At 45.0% G+C, this 18,336-nt stretch overlaps 1 protein-coding gene across 3 annotated transcripts in view; it reads left to right on the top strand.

Moving 5' to 3' along the window:
- The window catches only part of ca9 (carbonic anhydrase IX), a 155,882-nt gene that overhangs the window by 10,489 nt on the left and 127,057 nt on the right, over nt 1-18,336 (top strand). The window contains exon 1 of one of the 3 annotated variants that reach the window (XM_070862486.1): nt 11,334-11,375. The exons of the other annotated variants lie outside the window; for them this stretch is intronic. The gene's annotated coding sequence lies outside the window, so the exon portion shown is untranslated. Of the gene's footprint in view, nt 1-11,333; nt 11,376-18,336 lie in introns of those variants that run through there. 3 annotated transcript variants of the gene reach the window in all.

The raw sequence follows: 18,336 nt of genomic DNA, 5'->3' as shown, positions 1-18,336 counted from the left end.
TTTTTCAGCGCAATGGGAGCTGTCTTGTATCCAAACTAGTGTCCGAGCTGCGCGCGCACAATTCAGGCGCGGGCCTGCCGGGAGCCATTGCTGACTTGGACTGATCCTGTCACTGCTTTCCAAATGCGCTGCTATTACATATTTAATAATTGATTCCAACATTTTCCCCACTACCGATGTCAGGCTAACCGGTCTATAATTCCCTGTTTTCGCTCTCCCTCCTTCTTTAAAAAGTGGTGTTACATTTGTTATCTTCCAATCCATAGGAACTGATCCAGAGTCTATAGAATGTTGGAAAATGACCACCAATGCATCCACTAATTCTAGGGCTACTTCCTTAAGTACTCTGGGATGCAGACTATCAGGCCCTGGGGTTTTTTTGGCCTTCAATCCCATCAATTTCCCTAACACAATTGCCTGACTAATAAAGATTTCCTTCAGTTCCTCCTTCTCGCTAAACGCTCGGTCCCGTAATATTTCCAGAAGATTATTTATGTCTTCCTTTGTGAAGACAGAACCAAAGTATTTGTTCAATTGGTCTGCCATTTCTTTGTTCCCCATTATAAATTCACCTGATTCTGACTGCAAGGGACCGACGTTTGTCTTCACTAATCTTTTTCTCTTCACATATCTATAGAAGCTTTTGCAGTCAATTTTTATGTTCCCTGCAAGCTTATTCTCATACTCTATTTTCCCCCTCCTAATGAAACCCTTAGTCCTCCTCTGCTGAATTCTAAATATCTCCCAGTCCTCAGGTTTGCTGCTTTTTCTGGCCAATTTATATGCCTCTTCCTTGGATTTAACATTATCCCTAATTTCGCTTGTTAGCCACGGTTGAGCCACCTTCCCCTTTTTATTTTTACGCCAGACAGGGATGTACAATTGTTGAAGTTCATCCATGTGATCTTTAAATGTCTGCCATTGCCTATCCACCGTCAACCCTTCAAGTATCATTCGCCAGTCTATCCTAGCCAATTCACGTCTCATACCATCGAAGTTCAGGACCCTAGTCTCTGAATTAACTGTGACACTCTCCATCTTAATGAAGAATTCTACCATATTACGGTCACTCTTCCCCAAGGGGCCTCGCACAAGATTGCTAATTAATCCTCTCTCTGAAAGTCCAAATACACCACATCCACTGCCTCTCCCTTGTCCACTCTACTCGTTACATCCTCAAAAAATTGTAGAAGATTTGTCAAGCATGATTTCTCTTTCATATCTTAAATTTGACTGCAATGCATTTTTATAAATTGGCACCATATCCACTCAGCAATTGGACCATGGGATGTCTTGCAGAATATTACTGCAGAATAAGATAACTACAGAAACATATTTGATTAGAAAATTTAAAAATAGTTTATGCAGCATGGCGTGAGGTCATCCCCAAGATCACCCAGGTGCTGAGTTCCTAACCTCAACCCATATTCTCGTGGGAAACCCTGAATGAATGGCAAGTACCATGCTCAAAGTATGAAGGGAAAATGAACAAGAGAATAACCTGGAATGCTCTCATGCTTGAATAGCGGCCATTATCGGAGTGGCATCAGCAAAGGTTTGGGAGGAAGTTAACCACCGACTATCTCAGGGAGACTCAAGAAAAGGGAGAGCAGATATGATGTTTAAAAAAACCTCACCATCCAAAACAACCCAGCCATATCTAACTGATTAAAATGTAAGCCAGGAACAGGTCATAAAATCTCTGGATTTGATTGAAGTACTACTGATAATTCTATTATTGTCTTTGTCATTCATGATGTGGATTATTTATTTATGATCTAAAAGCCAAAACTTAAATGCATTGACAGTGCCATAATACAGTATGAAATACACTTGCTTTATATTTGGAAGCATTTACCTTTTCTATTACTAAACACTGTAACTTAATCATCTACAAAATGGTCCCGGTACTTCTTGATAGAAAAACTGTAAAGCTGTGGAAGATTGCCAGTTCTGCACACTTATTTTAAGTTAAACATTATGATTAATCTTAAAACTTGGAATAAATACACTTTCTTCATGGTTCTATTAGAACAGGACACCTTTTAGTTTAAAAATTCATCATTATAGGCAGTCCCTCGAAATCGAGGAAGACTTGCTTCCACTCTAAGGGCCCAAGTTTCCACACGATAAAAAACGGGCGCCCCTCCGAGCTGGGCGCCCGTTTTTCGCGCCGGAAAAAAAACGCGCGATTCTGGAGCGCCCTGCAGCTCCATGTCTGCTTGGCGCGGCACCCAGGGGGGGCGGAGCCTACCACTCGCGCCGATTTTGTAAGTGGAAGGGAGCAGGTACCATTTAAATTAGTTTTTTTCCTGCCGGCAACGCTGCGCATGCGCGTTGGAGCGTTCGCGCACGCGTAGTGTGAAAGAAACATTGGCACTCGGCCATTTTTGTAGTTCTTTGTAGCTGTTTAATTTTTGAACATTTTTTAATAAAAGCACATTGCCATCAGCACATCAGCACTGAGGCTTCTTGCAGCAGTGAGAAGGCTGCAGGAAGCCTCAGAAAGTTGAGGCAGCCGTTTCCCTCTCCCCCCCCCGCCCGCCGTCGGGAACGAACGGCTTCCTCCTCCCCCCCCCCCGCGGGAACGAACAGCTTCCTCCCCCCCCCCCCCCGCGGGAACAAACAGCTTCCTCCTCCCCCCCCCGCCCGCCGTCGAACGAACGGCTTCCTCAACTTGTGAGGCTTGCTGCAGAATTCTCCCTGGCTGAAGCACTTTCACACAGGTAGGAAGATGGTTTATTTAATCTTTTCTTGGCTTATAAATGTTTATTCAGGTTGGATTTATTTGTATAATATTTGTAGAAGTATAAATAAGGATTTATTGTAGAATTTAATGACTTCCCTTCCCCCCCCCTTCCCCCCCCCACCTCGTTCTGGACGCCTAATTTGTAACCTGCGCCTGATTTTTTAATGTGTAGAACAGGTTTTTTCAGTTCTACAAAAATCTTCACTTGCTCCATTCTAAGTTAGTTTGGAGTACGTTTTCACTGTGGAAACTTTGAAATCAGGCGTCAGTGGCCGGACACGCCCCCTTTTGAAGAAAAAATTCTGTTCCAAAGTGAAACTGTTCTAACTGACTAGAACTGCAGAAAAAAAAATGTGGAGAATTGCGATTTCTAAGATAGTCCGTTCTCCATCAGTTGCTCCTAAAAATCAGGCCAAATCATGTGGAAACTTGGGCCCTAAAAGTGTGTTCTTAGGTGACTGAACAGTTCAATATGGGAATTACAGTCTCGGTCACAGGTGAGACAGACAGTCATTGAAGGAAAGGGTGGGTGGGGAGTCTGGTTTGTCGCCGCTCCTTTCACTGCCTGCGCTTGCTCTTGGCAATGAGACTTGAGGTGCTCAGTGCCCGCCTGGATGCTCTTTCTCTACTTAGGGCAGTCTTTGGCCAGGGGACTCCCAGGTGTCAGTGGGGATATTGCATTTTATCAAGGAGGTTTTGAAGGTTTCTTTGAAACGTTTCCTCTGTCCACCTGGGGCTCACTTGTCATGTAGGAATTCCGAGTAGAGCACTTGCTTTGAAAGTCTTGTGTGGCCCGCCCAACAGAGCTGGTCGAGTGTGGTCAGTGCTTCGATGCTGGGTATGTTGGCCTGATCGAGGACACTAACGTTGGTGTGTCTGTCCTCCCAGGGGATTTGCATGATCTTGCGGAGACATCGTTGGTGGTATTTCTCTAGTGATTTGAGGTGTCTACTGTAAATGGTCCACATCTCTGAGCCATACAGGAGGGCGGGTATCACTACAGCCCTGTAGACCATGAGCTTGGTGCCAGATTTGAGGGCATGGTCTTCGAACACTCTCTTCCTCAGGTGGCCGAAGGCTGCGCTGGTGCACTGGAGGCAGTGTTGAACCTTGTTGTTGATGTCTGCCCTTGCTGATAATAGGCTCCCGATGTGTGGAAAGTGGTCCACGTTGTCCAGGGCTGCGCCGTGGATCTTGATGACTGGGGGGCAGTGCTGTGTGGCGGGGTCAGGTTGGTGGAGGACCTTTGTCTTACAGATGTTTAGTCTAAGGCCCATGCTTTCGTATGCCTCAGTGAAGATGTTGACGATGACTTGGAGTTCAGTCCGAGAGGCGGGAGTTCGTGGAGTCGGGAGGCCTATAAAGGCCTAGTGGCAGCGAGAGGCGGCGGCAGTCCGAGAGGCGGGAATTGGTGGAGTCTGGAGGCCTATAAAGGCCCAGCGGCAGCGAGAGGCGGCGGCAGTCCGAGAGGCGGGAATTGGTGGAGTCTGGAGGCCTATAAAGGCCCAGCCGGTGCAGCTTCAGCAGGGAGGCAAAAAAGAAGTAGAAAGAAATTAAAAGGTGACGTCACAGCCAAGGGGGTAAGTGACTGGCTGGTGACTGGTGAGTAGTTTTTCTTTTTTCTTTTCTATATAAGTAAGTAACCTTTAGCATTGTTGTTGCCAATTTAAGAGTATCGAAGGGTTAAGTCATGGCAGGAGAGCTCGAACACGTGTTATGCTCCCCCTGTACTATGTGGGAAGTCAGGGACGCTTCCGGTGTCCCTGACGACTACGTGGACGGGAAGTGCATCCGCCTGCAGATCCTGACGGACCGCATTGCGGCACTGGATCTGCGGATGGATTCACGCTGGAGCATCCACGATGCTGAGAATGACGTGAAAAGCACGTTTAGCGAGTTGGCCTCACCGCAGGTAAAGGGTACACAGCCAGATAGTAAATGGGTAACCAACAGGAAGAGCAGTGCAAGGAAGGTAGTGCACGGGTCCCCTGCGGTCATCCCCCTGCAAAACAGATACACTGCTTTGGGTACTGTTGAGGGGGATGACTCATCAGGGGAGGGCAGCAGCAGCCAAGTTCATGGCACCATGGGTGGCTCTGCTGCACAGGAGGGCAGGAAAAAGAGCGGGAGAGCTGTAGTGATAGGGGATTCAATTGTAAGGGGAATAGATAGGTGTTTTTGCGGCCGCAACTGAGACTCCAGGATGGTAGTCCAAGTCAGCATGGATTTGTGAAAGGGAAATCATGCTTGACAAATCTTCTGGAATTTTTTGAGGATGTTTCCAGTAGAGTGGACAAGGGAGAACCAGTTGATGTGGTGTATTTGGACTTTCAGAAGGCTTTCGACAAGGTCCGACACAAGAGATTAATGTGCAAAGTTAAAGCACATGGGATTGGGGGTAGTGTGCTGACATGGATTGAGAACTGGCTGTCAGACAGGAAGCAAAGATTAGGAGTAAATGGGTACTTTTCAGAATGGCAGGCAGTGACTAGTGGGGTACCGCAAGGTTCTGTGCTGGGGCCCCAGCTGTTTGCATTGTACATTAATGATTTAGACGAGGGAATTAAATGTAGTATCTCCAAATTTGCGGATGACACAAAGTTGGGTGGCAGTGTGAGCTGCGAGGAGGATGCTATGAGGCTGCAGAGTGACTTGGATAGGTTAGGTGAGTGGGCAAATGCATGGCAGATGAAGTATAATGTGGATAAATGTGAGGTTATCCACTTTGGTGGTAAAAACAGAGAGACAGACTATTATCTGAATGGTGACAGATTAGGAAAAGGGGAGGTGCAACGAGACCTGGGTGTTATGGTACATCAGTCATTGAAGGTTGGCATGCAGGTACAGCAGGCGGTTAAGAAAGCAAATGGCATGTTGGCCTTCATAGCGAGGGGATTTGAGTACAGGGAGGTGTTACTACAGTTGTACAGGGCCTTGGTGATGCCACACCTGGAGTATTGTGTACAGTTTTGGTTTCCTAACTTGAGGAAGGACATTCTTGCTATTGAGGAAGTGCAGCAAAGGTTCACCAGACTGATTCCCGGGATGGCGGGACTGACATATCAAGAAAGACTGGATCAACTGGAATTGTATTCACTGGAGATCAGAAGAATGAGAGGGGATCTCATAGAAACGTTAAAATTCTGACGGGTTTAGACAGGTTAGATGCAGGACGAATGTTCCCAATGTTGGGGAAGTCCAGAACCAGGGGTCACAGTCTAAGGATAAGGGGTAAGCCATTTAGGACCGAGATGAGGAGAAACTTCTTCACCCAGAGAGTGGTGAACCTGTGGAATTCTCTACCACAGAAAGTTATTGAGTCCAGTTCATTAGATATATTCAAAAGGCAGTTAGATGTTGCCTTGTGGCTAAAGGGATCAAGGGGTATGGTGAGAAAGCAGGAGTGGGGTACTGAAGTTGCATGTTCAGCCATGAACTCATTGAATGGCGGTGCAGGCTCGAAGGGCCGAATGGCCTACTCCTGCACCTATTATCTATGTTTCTATGTATGTTGCTTCCCTGGTGCAAGGGTCAAGGATGTCTCGGAGTGGGTGCAGGACATTCTGAAAAGGGAGGGTGAACAGCCAGTTGTTGTGGTGCATATAGGTACCAACAATATAGGTAAAAAATGGAATGAGGTCCTACGAGACGAATTTAGGGAGCTAGGAGCTAAATTAAAAAGTAGGACCTCAAAAGCAGTAATCTCAGGATTGCTACCAGTGCCACGTGCTAGTCAGAGTAGGAATCTCAGGATAGCTCAGATGAATACGTGGCTTGAGGAGTGGTGCAAAAGGGAGGGATTCAAATTCCTGGGACATTGGAACCGGTTCTGGGGGAGTTGGGACCATTACAAACAGGACCTAGGCAGGACCGGAACCAATGTCTGAGGGGGAGTATTTGCTAGTGCTGTTGGGGAGGAGTTAAACTAATATGGCAGAGGAATGGGAACCTATGCAGGGAGACAGAGGGAAATAAAATGGAGTCAGAAGCAAAAGCTAGAAAGGAGAATAGTAAAAGTGGAGGGCAGAGAAACCCAAGACAAAAAACAAAAAAGGCCACATTACAGCGAAATTCTAAAGAGGCAAAGTGTGTTAAAAAGACAAGCCTGAAGGCTCTGTGCCTCAATGTGAGGAGTATTTGGAATAAGGTGGACGAATTAACTGCGCAGATAGCAGTTAACGGATACGATGTGATTGGCATCACAGAGACATGGCTCTAGGGGGACCAAGGCTTGGAACTAAACATCCAGCATCCAGTATTCAACATTTAGGAAGGATAGATAGAAAGGAAAAGGAGGCAGGGTGGCGTTGCTGGTTAAAGAGTGACCAAATCAATGCAATTGTAAGGAAGGACATTAGTTTGGATGATGTGGAATCGGTATGGGTGAAGCTACGGAATACCAAAGGACAGAAACGATAGTGGGAGTTGTATACAGGCCACCAAATAGTAGTAGTGAGGTTGGGGACAGTATCAAACAAGAAATAAGGGAGGTGTGAAATAAAGGTACAGCAGTAATCATGGGTGACTTTAATCTACATATTGATTGGACTAACCAAACTGGTAGCAATGTGGTGGTGGAGGATTTCCTGGAGTGTATTCGGGATGGTTTTCTAGACCAATATATCGAGGAACCAACCAGAGAGCTGGCCATCCTAGACTGGGTGATGTGTAACGAGAGAGGATTAATTAGCAATCTTGTTGTGCGAGGCCCGTTGGGGAAGAGTGACCATAATATGGTAGAATTCCTTATTAAGATGGAGAGTGACAAAGTTAATTCGGAAACTAGGGTCCTGAACTTAACGAAAGGTAACTTCGATGGTATGAGGCATGAATTGGCTAGAATAGACTGGCAAGGGATACTTAAAGGGTTGACAGTGGAAAAGCAATGGAAAACATTTAAAGATCACATGGATGAACTTCAGCAATTCTACATCCCTGTCTGGAGTAAAAAATAAAACGGGGAAGGTGGCTCAACCATGGCTAACAAGGGAAATTAATGATAGTGTTAAAGCCAAGGAAGAGGCATATAAATTGGTTAAAAAAAGCAACAAACCTGAGGACTGGGAGAAATTTACAATTCAACAGAGGAGGACTAAGGGTTTAATTAGGAGAGGGAAAATAGAGTACGAGAGGAAGCTAGCAGTGAACATAAAAACTGACTGCAAAAGCTTCTATAAATATGTGAAGAGAAAAAGATTAGTGAAGACAAACGTAGGTCCCTTGCAGTCAGATTCAGGTGAATTTATAATGGGGAACAAAGAAATGGCAGACCAATTGAACAAATACTTTGGTTCTGTCTTCACGAAGGAAGACACAAATAACCTTGCGAATGTACTAGCGGACAGTAGGTCCAGTGAGAAGGAGGAACTGAAGGATATCCTTATCAGGCGGGAAATTGTGTTAGGGAAATTGATGGGATTGAAGGCCGATAAATCCCCGGGGTCTGATAGTCTGCATCCCGGAGTACTTAAGAAGTGGCCGTAGAAATAGTGGATCATTTTCCAACAGTCTATTGACTCAGGATCAGTTCCTATGGACTGGAGTGTACCTAATGTAACACCAGTTTTTTAAAAAGGAGGGAGAGAGAAAAGGGGTAATTTATAGATCGGTTAGCCTGACATCAGTAGTGGGGAAAATGTTGGAATCAATCATTAAGGATGAAATAGTAGCGCATTTGGAAAGCAGTGACAGGATTGGACCAAGTCAGCATGGATTTATGAAAGGGAAATCATGCTTGACGAATCTTCTGGAATTTTTTGAGGGTGTAACAAGTAGAGTGGACAAGGGAGAACCAGTGGATGTGGTGTATTTGGACTTTCAAAAGGCTTTTGACAAGGTCTTGCACAAGAGATTGCTGTGCAAAATCAAAGCGCATGGTATTGGGGGTAATGTACTGACTGTGGATAGAGAACTGGTTGGCAGACAGGAAGCAGAGAGTCGGGATAAACGGGTCCTTTTCAGAATGGCAGGCAGTGACTAGTGGAGTGCCGCAGGGCTCAGTGCTGGGACCCCAGCTCTTTACAATATACACTAACGATTTAGATGAAGGAATTGAGTGTAATATCTCCAAGTTTGCGGATGACACTAAACTAGGTGGCGGTGTGAGCTGTGGGGAGAACGCTAAGAGGCTGCAGGGTGACTTGGACAGGTTAGGTGAGTGGGCAAATGCATGGCAGATGCAGTATAATGTGGATAAATGTGAGGTTATCCATTTTGGGGGCAAAAACATGAAGGCAGAATATTATCTGAATGGTGGCAGATTAGGAAAAGGGGAGGTGCAATGAGACCTGGGTGTCATGGTTCATCAGTCACTGAAAATGGGCATGCAGGTACAGCAGGCGGTAAAGAAGGCAAGTGGTATGTTGGCCTTCATAGCTAGGGGATTTGAGTATAGGAGCAGGGAGGTCTTACTGCAGTTGTACAGGGCCTTAGTGAGGCCTCACCTGGAATATTGTGTTCAGTTTTGGTCTCCTAATCTGAGGAAGGACGTTCTTGCTATTGAGGGAGTGCAGCGAAGGTTCACCAGACTGATTCCAGGGATGGCTGGACTGTCATATGAGGAGAGACTGGATCAACTGGGCCTTTATTCACTGGAGTTTAGAAGGATGAGAGGGGATCTCATAGAAACGTGTAAGATTCTGACGGGACTGGACAGGTTAGATGCGGGAAGAATGTTCCCGATGTTGGGGAAGTCCAGAACCAGGGAACATAGTCTTAGAATAAGGGGTAGACCATTTAGGACTGAGATGAGGAGAAACTTCTTCACTCAGAGAGTTGTTAACCTGTGGAATTCCCTGCCGCAGATCGTTGTTGATGCCAGTTCATTGGATATATTCAAGAGGGAGTTAGATATGGCCCTTGCAGCTAAAGGGATCAAGGGGTATGGAGAAAAAGCAGGAAAGGGGCACTGAAGGAATGATCAGCCATGATCTTATTGAATGGCGTTGCAGGCTCGAAGGGCCGAATGGCCTACTCCTGCACATATTTTCTATGTTTCTATGTTTCTATGTTTCTATGAATGTGCGCAAACTCAAGCGTCGTCCACGTAATGTAGCTCGACGCCAAAAAATTATCCCGTCTTTAAGTATCACAGAACAAATCAGGATTTTCTTTCCTGTGGCATCAATTAATTTTTCTTTTTGTGCTTTGAATATAGAGCAAATAGAACAGAATGAAAACATCCATCAGCAAATAATGTACAGTACACAATGGTTAACAGACACACTTCACTTGCGGTACCGTTTCCTTGGAGTTTATTGACTATGTGTTCACAATCTCTATTCTTTATAGTGGTGTGATCTACAAACAGACAATCAGGAATCTGTCATCATACAAGAATGTAATGTGTGAATGTAAAGTCTATCAAGTACACCAGAACTATAAAGAAAGAACATCGCACCTTTCATGACCTCAAAACATCATAAAACACTTCCCAGCCCATTATTTACATTTTAAGAGTTGTAATGTCGGACAATTACCACAGCAGTGAATTTGCACAAAGCAAGGTCCCAGAACAGCAATGAAATAAATGAGCAGGTAATCTATTTTTCTTGTTGATTGAGGGATAAATGTTTACCAGGACAACTCTTCAAATAGTGGCATGGAATCTTTTACATCCATCTGAGAATGCAGATATGGTCTGTTTAACATCTCATCCAAAAGGCAGGATCGCCAACAGTGCTGCACTAAAATGTTAGTCTAGAATATACATTTGAGTTTCTGGAGCAGAACTTCAACCCACCATCTTCTGACTCAGAGGTGAGAGTGATAACCCTAAGCCAAGGTTGACACCTGTAGCCTAGAATGATTCTGTGAAAATCTAATCAAGTCCATTTTAAGTGGTTGAAAGTTATAACATGTTTTTTGCATGTGAAACTGCTGTGTAGCACTCCCAAATTGAAATTGTATTATGAAACCGATTTTAGTATGAAATTGATTAATTCTCTCGAGTGACAAAAGGTGTTAACAAATTTAATTAAACAGTTAATGCATTTGTTAAAAGTGTGTACAGAGGAATTTCATTCAAATGCCTTAATATGTGTGTCACCAATAGCGCCCAGCAAGATTTCAACACCAATCTAAAAAACTATTAGTATGTAGTAATGAGTCAACCAGAACTATTCATATTTGAACAAAATGCATTCCATAAAGTTTAATTCAGACATCAAATCTGCACATTGCAGGTAAGCATGCAGCCAGTGCTGTGACAACTAAGAAATCCCTATCCAGGTGTTGGATTCAGAGATCCAAATAACAGTATCCAGTACCACGTCTGCGCAGATTTACCCAGTGTGTTTCACATTCAGCCACATCTGTATTGGTAAACCTTTTGCCTGCTAAATTCGCTGGGATATGGCCTCTCGCAATGGTCCAAACAGGGACACTAAAGGGTTGGCAGCCGCGAGCGCCAGCATTCGCATCGCTCGGCAATTTCAGTATGCCGGGACTGGCGGCGCAGAGGAGTACCATCCGGGAGCGTCACACCGGTGTACAATGCCCCCGGTATCGACCCACTTAAAAAATGTGTTTTGCGCTGAACCTGTAGCGCCCCATAGTGACCCCGCCAGAGAAAGCTGGCGTGCAGAGCTGTCCTGGCGGCAGTGTGGTAAGGAATTGACTGCAGGAGGTAAGTGTGATTGTTTTGTTTCTTTTTTTGCGATTTAACTTCATTTGGGGTGATTAATTATAGGGAATGTTTTTTGTTCCAAATTTTTATTGTTGCAGGGAGGCCTCTCTTAAGGCGCTATGAAGCCGGCTCTTTAGTTCCAGATATTCTGGTCTAGCGTCCTAAGATAAGTGCGGAATGTTTCCCTTAGTGTTGTACTCCACTGTCAGGGCGCAGCTTCTGAATTCTTTGGCTGCTGACGCAAACCATTTCCCAGCGCTAAATTTATCCACCACCTGACACTTACACCTCTAAAAACGGTCCACCTAATTTCCAGCCCTGACTTATATTGTTAAGGAGGTAACATTTTCAGTAAAGTTGCTAAGAATCATGTTATAGTTCAGAGTGGCCTGCAATTACTGATCTGTTTTCATGAGTTGTTAATAATCCATTTTCAGACATTTCTGCAAATAGCTTTATGTCACTTTTTTAATTTATTCAATCACTTTAAATTAAAAAGAAAAAGAAATCAGCACAGAGAAAGAACATGGGTGATCTTTGCAACAATACAATAGTGCAGGCCCTGAAAATACATCTGAGATTGAACCTCCAACTATTACTGAAATTCAAAGCATGACAATCACATTTTTAAGCAGGATGTTTACTGATTAATAAGGTAGAAACTATTTGTTGTTTTAAAGGAATATTCAAGGGCTCAAATTTCCCCAATTATCTGCGCCGTTTATTGGGTATGTCCCATTTTTTTGGAGTGAATTAAAATCTCCAAGTTTCCCTAAAGTTTCTGCACCAGCGTAATTCACTTAGGTACGATTTTTTTAGGTTACGATTTTTTTGGGTCATAGGGGGCATAACCTGATGTCTACGGCAGTTTTTCATATTTAAGCAAGTTTGGCCAACTTACAACTTTCCAAGGACGGCGTATGTGACCACTCCCAAAAAACCTTCTGGGCACTTAAAAAAAAAAGCAGCGCACATTATAAAATTGGTGCAGAAAGACACCATTGTTTTTAGGCGAAGTTTTGGAGGGAGTCAAGAAGGCATCATAAATCTTAATTGTTTTAAAGTCAAAAGGGAGAAAATGGAAGTCTAATGCATTTCTTTAATTTTTTTTTCAAAGTACCATGCCACCACCGAACATCTCCTCACCAGGCTCGAGGGCCGGAGAGTTGACCGGCAGAATCGTTCCCTCGCCAGACACACGGGCTCAGGGCTCAGCTTCAAAAGAAGCCCGTGGGGGGGGGGGGGGCGGCGGGGCGGCAGACGGTGGGGCGGAAGCTGAACAGTCAGCCACTTATATAAGGGATGAGAATCCTTGGGCTATACAGCAGTTTCGAAAGGAGCCCAGTGGGGGGTGGTAGAAGCTGAGCCCCTGTGTCCGGGCGAGGGAGCGATTCTGTTGGCTGACGCTCCGACCCTCGAGCCCGGTAAGGTGACGTTCAGTAGTGGGGTGGTACTTTGAAAAACATTAAAAATAAGGAATCGCATTAGACGACATTGCCCCAAATGTCTTCATTGAATGCCTAAAGCTTCTCGTTCTAAGCAAACCTATTGCGCATGCGCAGACCAGGGTATGGTCCATACTAGGGCATCCACCTTGGGGAGAGAGAAAGGAAAAAAGGTGTGAGTGCTTTGTCCTGCTGTTTTGAGCTTCTTGCAAAACTACAATTAAATTATGGGGGCAAAATTGACAATGCCATACCTCGTGCAAGCCTTCTGCATGATGGTGCTATGGAGGAGACGATTCATTCGACAGCATCGCATGAGGAACCTCAGAGCACGTAGGATGATGGGCAGGAGGCCTTACCCACATTGGGTATATCGAGACAGGCATTCATACCTGCACCTGAGTGATGCAGACTGTGTGAGAAGGCTACCTTTCCGCAAAGAAGTTGTAACTGAGATCTGTGAGTTAGTAAATGCAGACCTGCAACCTCGAACCGTCAGGAGGACTACTTTGTCAGTTGAAGTAAAAGTTACAGCTGCACTTTCATTTTATGCATCTGGATCATTCCAGGCCACAACTGGGGACGTGTGCGCCATTTCTCAACACGCAACACATATCTGCATTCGGCAGGTGACTGCTGCACTATATGCCCGGACGAATGACTACATCAAATTCCCCATGACCACCCAGGCAATGCGTGACAGGGCTGTGGGCTTCTCCAGGATTTCTGACTTCCCGATGGTACAGGGTTGCATTGATTGCACCCACATTGCCTTGCGAGCACCTTTGGAGGATTCTGAGATGTACAGGAACAGAAAAGGCTTCCACTCTGTGAATTTCAAATGATGCGAGATACAATAGGAGCATCCATGATGTGTTCATCCTATGCGAGAGCGCTATATGTGCCATGTTTCAGCAGCAGCCAGAAGGGCAGAGCTGGCTGCTGGGGGACAAAGGGTATGGCCTCGCCACCTAACTCATGACGCCCCTATGCGTGATCCGGACAGAAACTGACCAGGAATAAAACATGTCGCACATTGCGACGCGCAGCATAATAATGAGGACCATTGGCAGCTTGAAGCAGTGTTTCCGATGGTGGGACCATTCTGCAGACTGCTTGCAATACTCCCCTGAGATTGTCAGTCAGTTCACTGTTGTGTGCTGTATGCTGCATAACCTAGCCATCATGAGGCAGCAGCAGCTAGTAGTACCTGAGGTGAGAGTGGCTGATAATGAGGAGGAAGATGAAGATGACAAGGAGGAGGACGAGGAAGCCATGACGGCGGGCCATCGTGCCCCTTTAACGATTGCTCGAGCCTTGCACCAGCAGCTCATCCATGAACACTTTGCTGCCTGACGGCTCAGCGGCAACTATTCCAAATGGATCATGTTTACTGTTTGGACCTGCCCTGTAATGTTGTGTTGTATTAATGGAACAAATAATGTAAATGATTCTTCTTTAGTTCAAAAAGTTGTGAAAATAATGGAACAAATAATGTAAATAATTCAGTTATAATTTAAAATACTTTTTATTCAAAAGTTTAACACTTGTTTGTAAAATTTAATAAAAATATTCTTGTATCAAACTTTAAAGTTTTCAGTTAAGATCACTTACAAACTTTAAGATCACTTACAAACTTTAAGATCACTTACAAACTTTTAAACTTGTAAATTTACATCACTTACAAAAAACTTTTAATTTGAGAACAGGTACAACATTAACAACAATAATAACAACAACAGCAGCAAAGAAAGGCTGCACCCATCTCTCCTCCACCTTATTCTAAGACTGCCCACTGCGCTTGGTCTTGGTGACTCCACCCCTGCCCACAGGCGGTGGCGCAGCGTTTCTCGGGTTAGTACCAAGCTTATTCTTTTGAGCATCTCGTGTAATGCGCACTTCTTGATGTGGGGCGTGGGCAGGCGGTAATGTTGAAGGCCCGGCCTGGGCTCTTCAGAGGTTGGTCTGGGGATTCGAGTGGGAGTGGCAGTTGATCCCATTAATGACCGCAGGGTCTGGGTATGTTCCCTTATTGCAGCAGCTAACTCCGACATTCCCTCCCTCATGTGCCACGACAGTGTCTCAATTACCTGCAACATTCCCTCCCTCATGTTCACCAACAGTGTATCAGCTACCTGCGACATTCCATCCCTAATGTGCTCGGGCAGTGTTCCCATTTCTTGCGAGAGTCTTGTTACTTCTCCCGACAGTCCCGATACCTCACCACCCACCCCATTGATGGTGTCTAGAAATGATCGCGTAAGGTCAATGCTCTCCCCACTCATTGCCATCATCTGAACCACATCTGTTAGATTCTGCACCTCAGGAGAATGCTGTTGAACTCTCCTTCCCCTCCTCATCCTGGGTGTGGCTCGCTGCATCCCACTGCGACCCACAGCGTCGGACGGTGGGGCCCTGGGGGTGCCTCGCTGTTCCCCACTGGAACCCACAGCCTTGAACTGTGTGAAACCATGAAATGCCCCAACACTCGTACCACTCAGGAAAGGGGGTGTCACCTCAATGGGCAGCATCAGCACCTCCTCCAGAGTGAGTACAACAGTGGGGCCTTCATCCTCACCTTCACCCTCATGCTCTTGGTCTAGAAGGTGGGATTGGAAAATATTCTCCTCTTCAGGCTCGTCTGTGTCTGAATTTTCTTCTGCACCGGCTTCAGCCTCATCAGGGTTGGCGTCAAGTTCTGCAAAATATAACAGAACACACAAATGGTTAACAGCAGAGGAGGGGGCAGGGTGGCATGAGTAGGCTCACACAGCGCAGGCAGCAGGCTCATTTGAAGGACCACGATGAATGATAGCACATTGCATTAACCGAAGCATAGCTGATGGAGACATCCCCATGAGCCGAAGCATGGCTAGCCCACGCAGTTCTTAACTTTTAGCAAAGCCAGACGGTGGAATTTGCAGGACTTACCCTCTCCCTCGAGTGTGGGCCCAGCTTGTGCAGTGGTGGTTGCTTTTCTCCAGGCAGGACCAATCAAAGCAGTGACCCTGTCTTCCAAGTATGTCAGTGGGTGCAGATTTGCCGGGCCTCCTCCTGTTCAAGTTCTCTCTCTTTTGTGTGCCACCTTCCTCGGCAAAGATGAAAATATAACTTTTTAGAGAGGGTGTCTTTCTGCTAGGTGGGACATACAGATGGTCACATTTACAATTGCAATTCCAGTGAATAAATAAAAATATTACTGATACTACCTACTTGACCAAGGTCCTGCCACTTCTTATTGCACTGGCCTCCGGACCTCAGGGTGGTCACCATTGCACAGTAATCTTGTGAAAGTTGGTTCCAGTGTTTCTTCATTTCTTTTGGTGAAACTTTTATTTGACCTCTGCTGGTGTCCAGCTTGTGCCACCTGGCCTCAGTTACAGTAACCAGGGCCTCCACTTCGTCTTGTGAGAAATTCTTGGTCCTTGAGCAGTGTTGCATATTGCAGCTCCAATTTTTTCCACTAAGTATTAAAGTTCTCAAACACCACTAAAAGTTCTCACACACAACTGGCTCTTTAAAAATGGCTGAATGCAGACCGGGAGGTGTACTGAGCATGCGCATCCATAGCAGTCATGTACAAAACATTATTTTTTTTCCACGCATGCACAGAATGGGGGGAGGCATCCTTTTTTTGGCGCAGACATTAGGCTCCACCCTCCCGAAGCTAAAGGACAGGCTTTATGACGCCAATTTCAAAAATTAGAACGGGGAAACTTTCAAGCTTTTTTTTTGGCGTAGTCAAAAAAACTGGCATAACTCTTAAAATACGCCAAAAAACATTGGGGAAAATTGAACCCAAGGACTCTAATACTAAAAATGAAATTCTAAATTCTGTCTATTGTAAGATAAGGAGCTGTAGAATAATTAAGGAGCACATGGGCATCAAAATTAAAATGATATTGACCTGCTGAATCTCCGTTCACTCGCCAAATAATGAGACATTCCCTCTGTTGTGTACGGACACAGTTCAAACCGTCTATCATATAAACTATTATAATCTAGTTTGGTGCTAAACGTATCGGCCAAAACTCCTCAGCTCTGTGATTTTGATGGGTTTGTTGAATAAATCTTTTCAATATTTTTTGCCTTTATTCAGAAAAAAACCCAAATAAACAAGATTTCACAGTAATTAAAAAAAATAAAAAGTAAGTTGGGGGTGGAAGGTTGGTTTTGCTGCTGTTACGAAACAGTTCCATTCATTGTTGCTGTTATCTTCCTCTGTTGGCAGTAAAAGGCATATTAGTATAGAGAAGAGACATCAGCTTAAATTGAATCAAAGCTCCATGACACACTGTCCTGATGGGTACGCAATGTTAAGCACTAAACAGTATAGGTTGGATGATTCCAGGTCAGTGCTGAGTTAGCTGATCTCTGTCTGAGGTGCTATCATTGGCACTGGTTTACCTGTGCTGGTTAAGGGAAAATCATCCAGAGTTCCAGGTCCTGACCAAGTTCCAGAGATCCATAAAGAAAAGAAAGTCTTGCATTTCTATAGCGCCTTTCATGACCACCGGACGTCCCAAAGCCAATGAAGTACTTTTTTTTGGAGTGTAGTCACTGTTGTAATGTGAGAAACACAACAGCCAATTTGCACACAGCAAGCTCCCACAAACAGCAATGTGACAATGACCAAATAATCTGCCTTTGTTATGTTGATTGATTAATAAATATTGGCCAGGACACTGGGGATAGTGCCATGGAATCTTCAAAATAGTGCCATGAGATTCTTTAGAGATATCTGAGAGAACAGATGGAGCGGACTTGGTTTAACATCTCATCCAAAAGAGCAGCACTCCCTCAGTCTTTGGAGTGTCAGCCAACATTTTTGTGCTCAAGTCTCTGGAGCAGGACTTGAACAAACAACTTTCTGACTCAGAGGCAAGGGTGCTACCAACTGAGCCACTGATAAACAAGATCCATGAAAGAAAATGTGCATGTGTAGATTTTGGGTGCAAACAGTATCAGCTCTAATGCTCTTCACTGTTCAATGGACTGGTTCGCGTATATAAAATGGTCACTTGGACAAGGCACCCTGAGTAACAAAGTACATTCATTTGAATATTGAGCCGTTAAAGCTTATGTGGGTGAAAGTGGAAAATGGGAGAACAAGTGTAGACCAATAATTTATTAAAAATTCATTCCTGCGATATGGGAAGGTCACCATTTATTGCCCCATCCCTAATTGCCCTTGAGAAGGTGGTTGTGAGCCGCCTTCTTGAACCGCTGCATTTTGTGTGGTGAAGGTACTCCCACAGTGCTGCTGGAGAGGGAGTTCCAGGATTTTGACCCAGCGACGATGAAGGAACGGCGATATATTTCCAAGTCAGAATCGTGGGTAAACATAGAAACATAGAAAATAGGTGCAGGAGCAGGCCATTCAGCCCTTCTAGCCTGCACCGCCATTCAATGAGTTCATGGCTGAACATGAAACTTCAGTACCCCCTTCCTGCTTTCTCGCCATAACCCTTGATCCCCCGAGTAGTAAGGACTTCATCTAACTCCCTTTTGAATAT

The sequence above is a fragment of the Pristiophorus japonicus genome, chromosome 2 (genome assembly GCF_044704955.1).
Source record: "Pristiophorus japonicus isolate sPriJap1 chromosome 2, sPriJap1.hap1, whole genome shotgun sequence".
Lineage (NCBI taxonomy): Eukaryota > Metazoa > Chordata > Chondrichthyes > Pristiophoridae > Pristiophorus > Pristiophorus japonicus.
The sequence above is the reverse complement of the archived record's forward strand: the minus strand, read 5'-3'. Positions and strand labels throughout refer to the sequence as shown.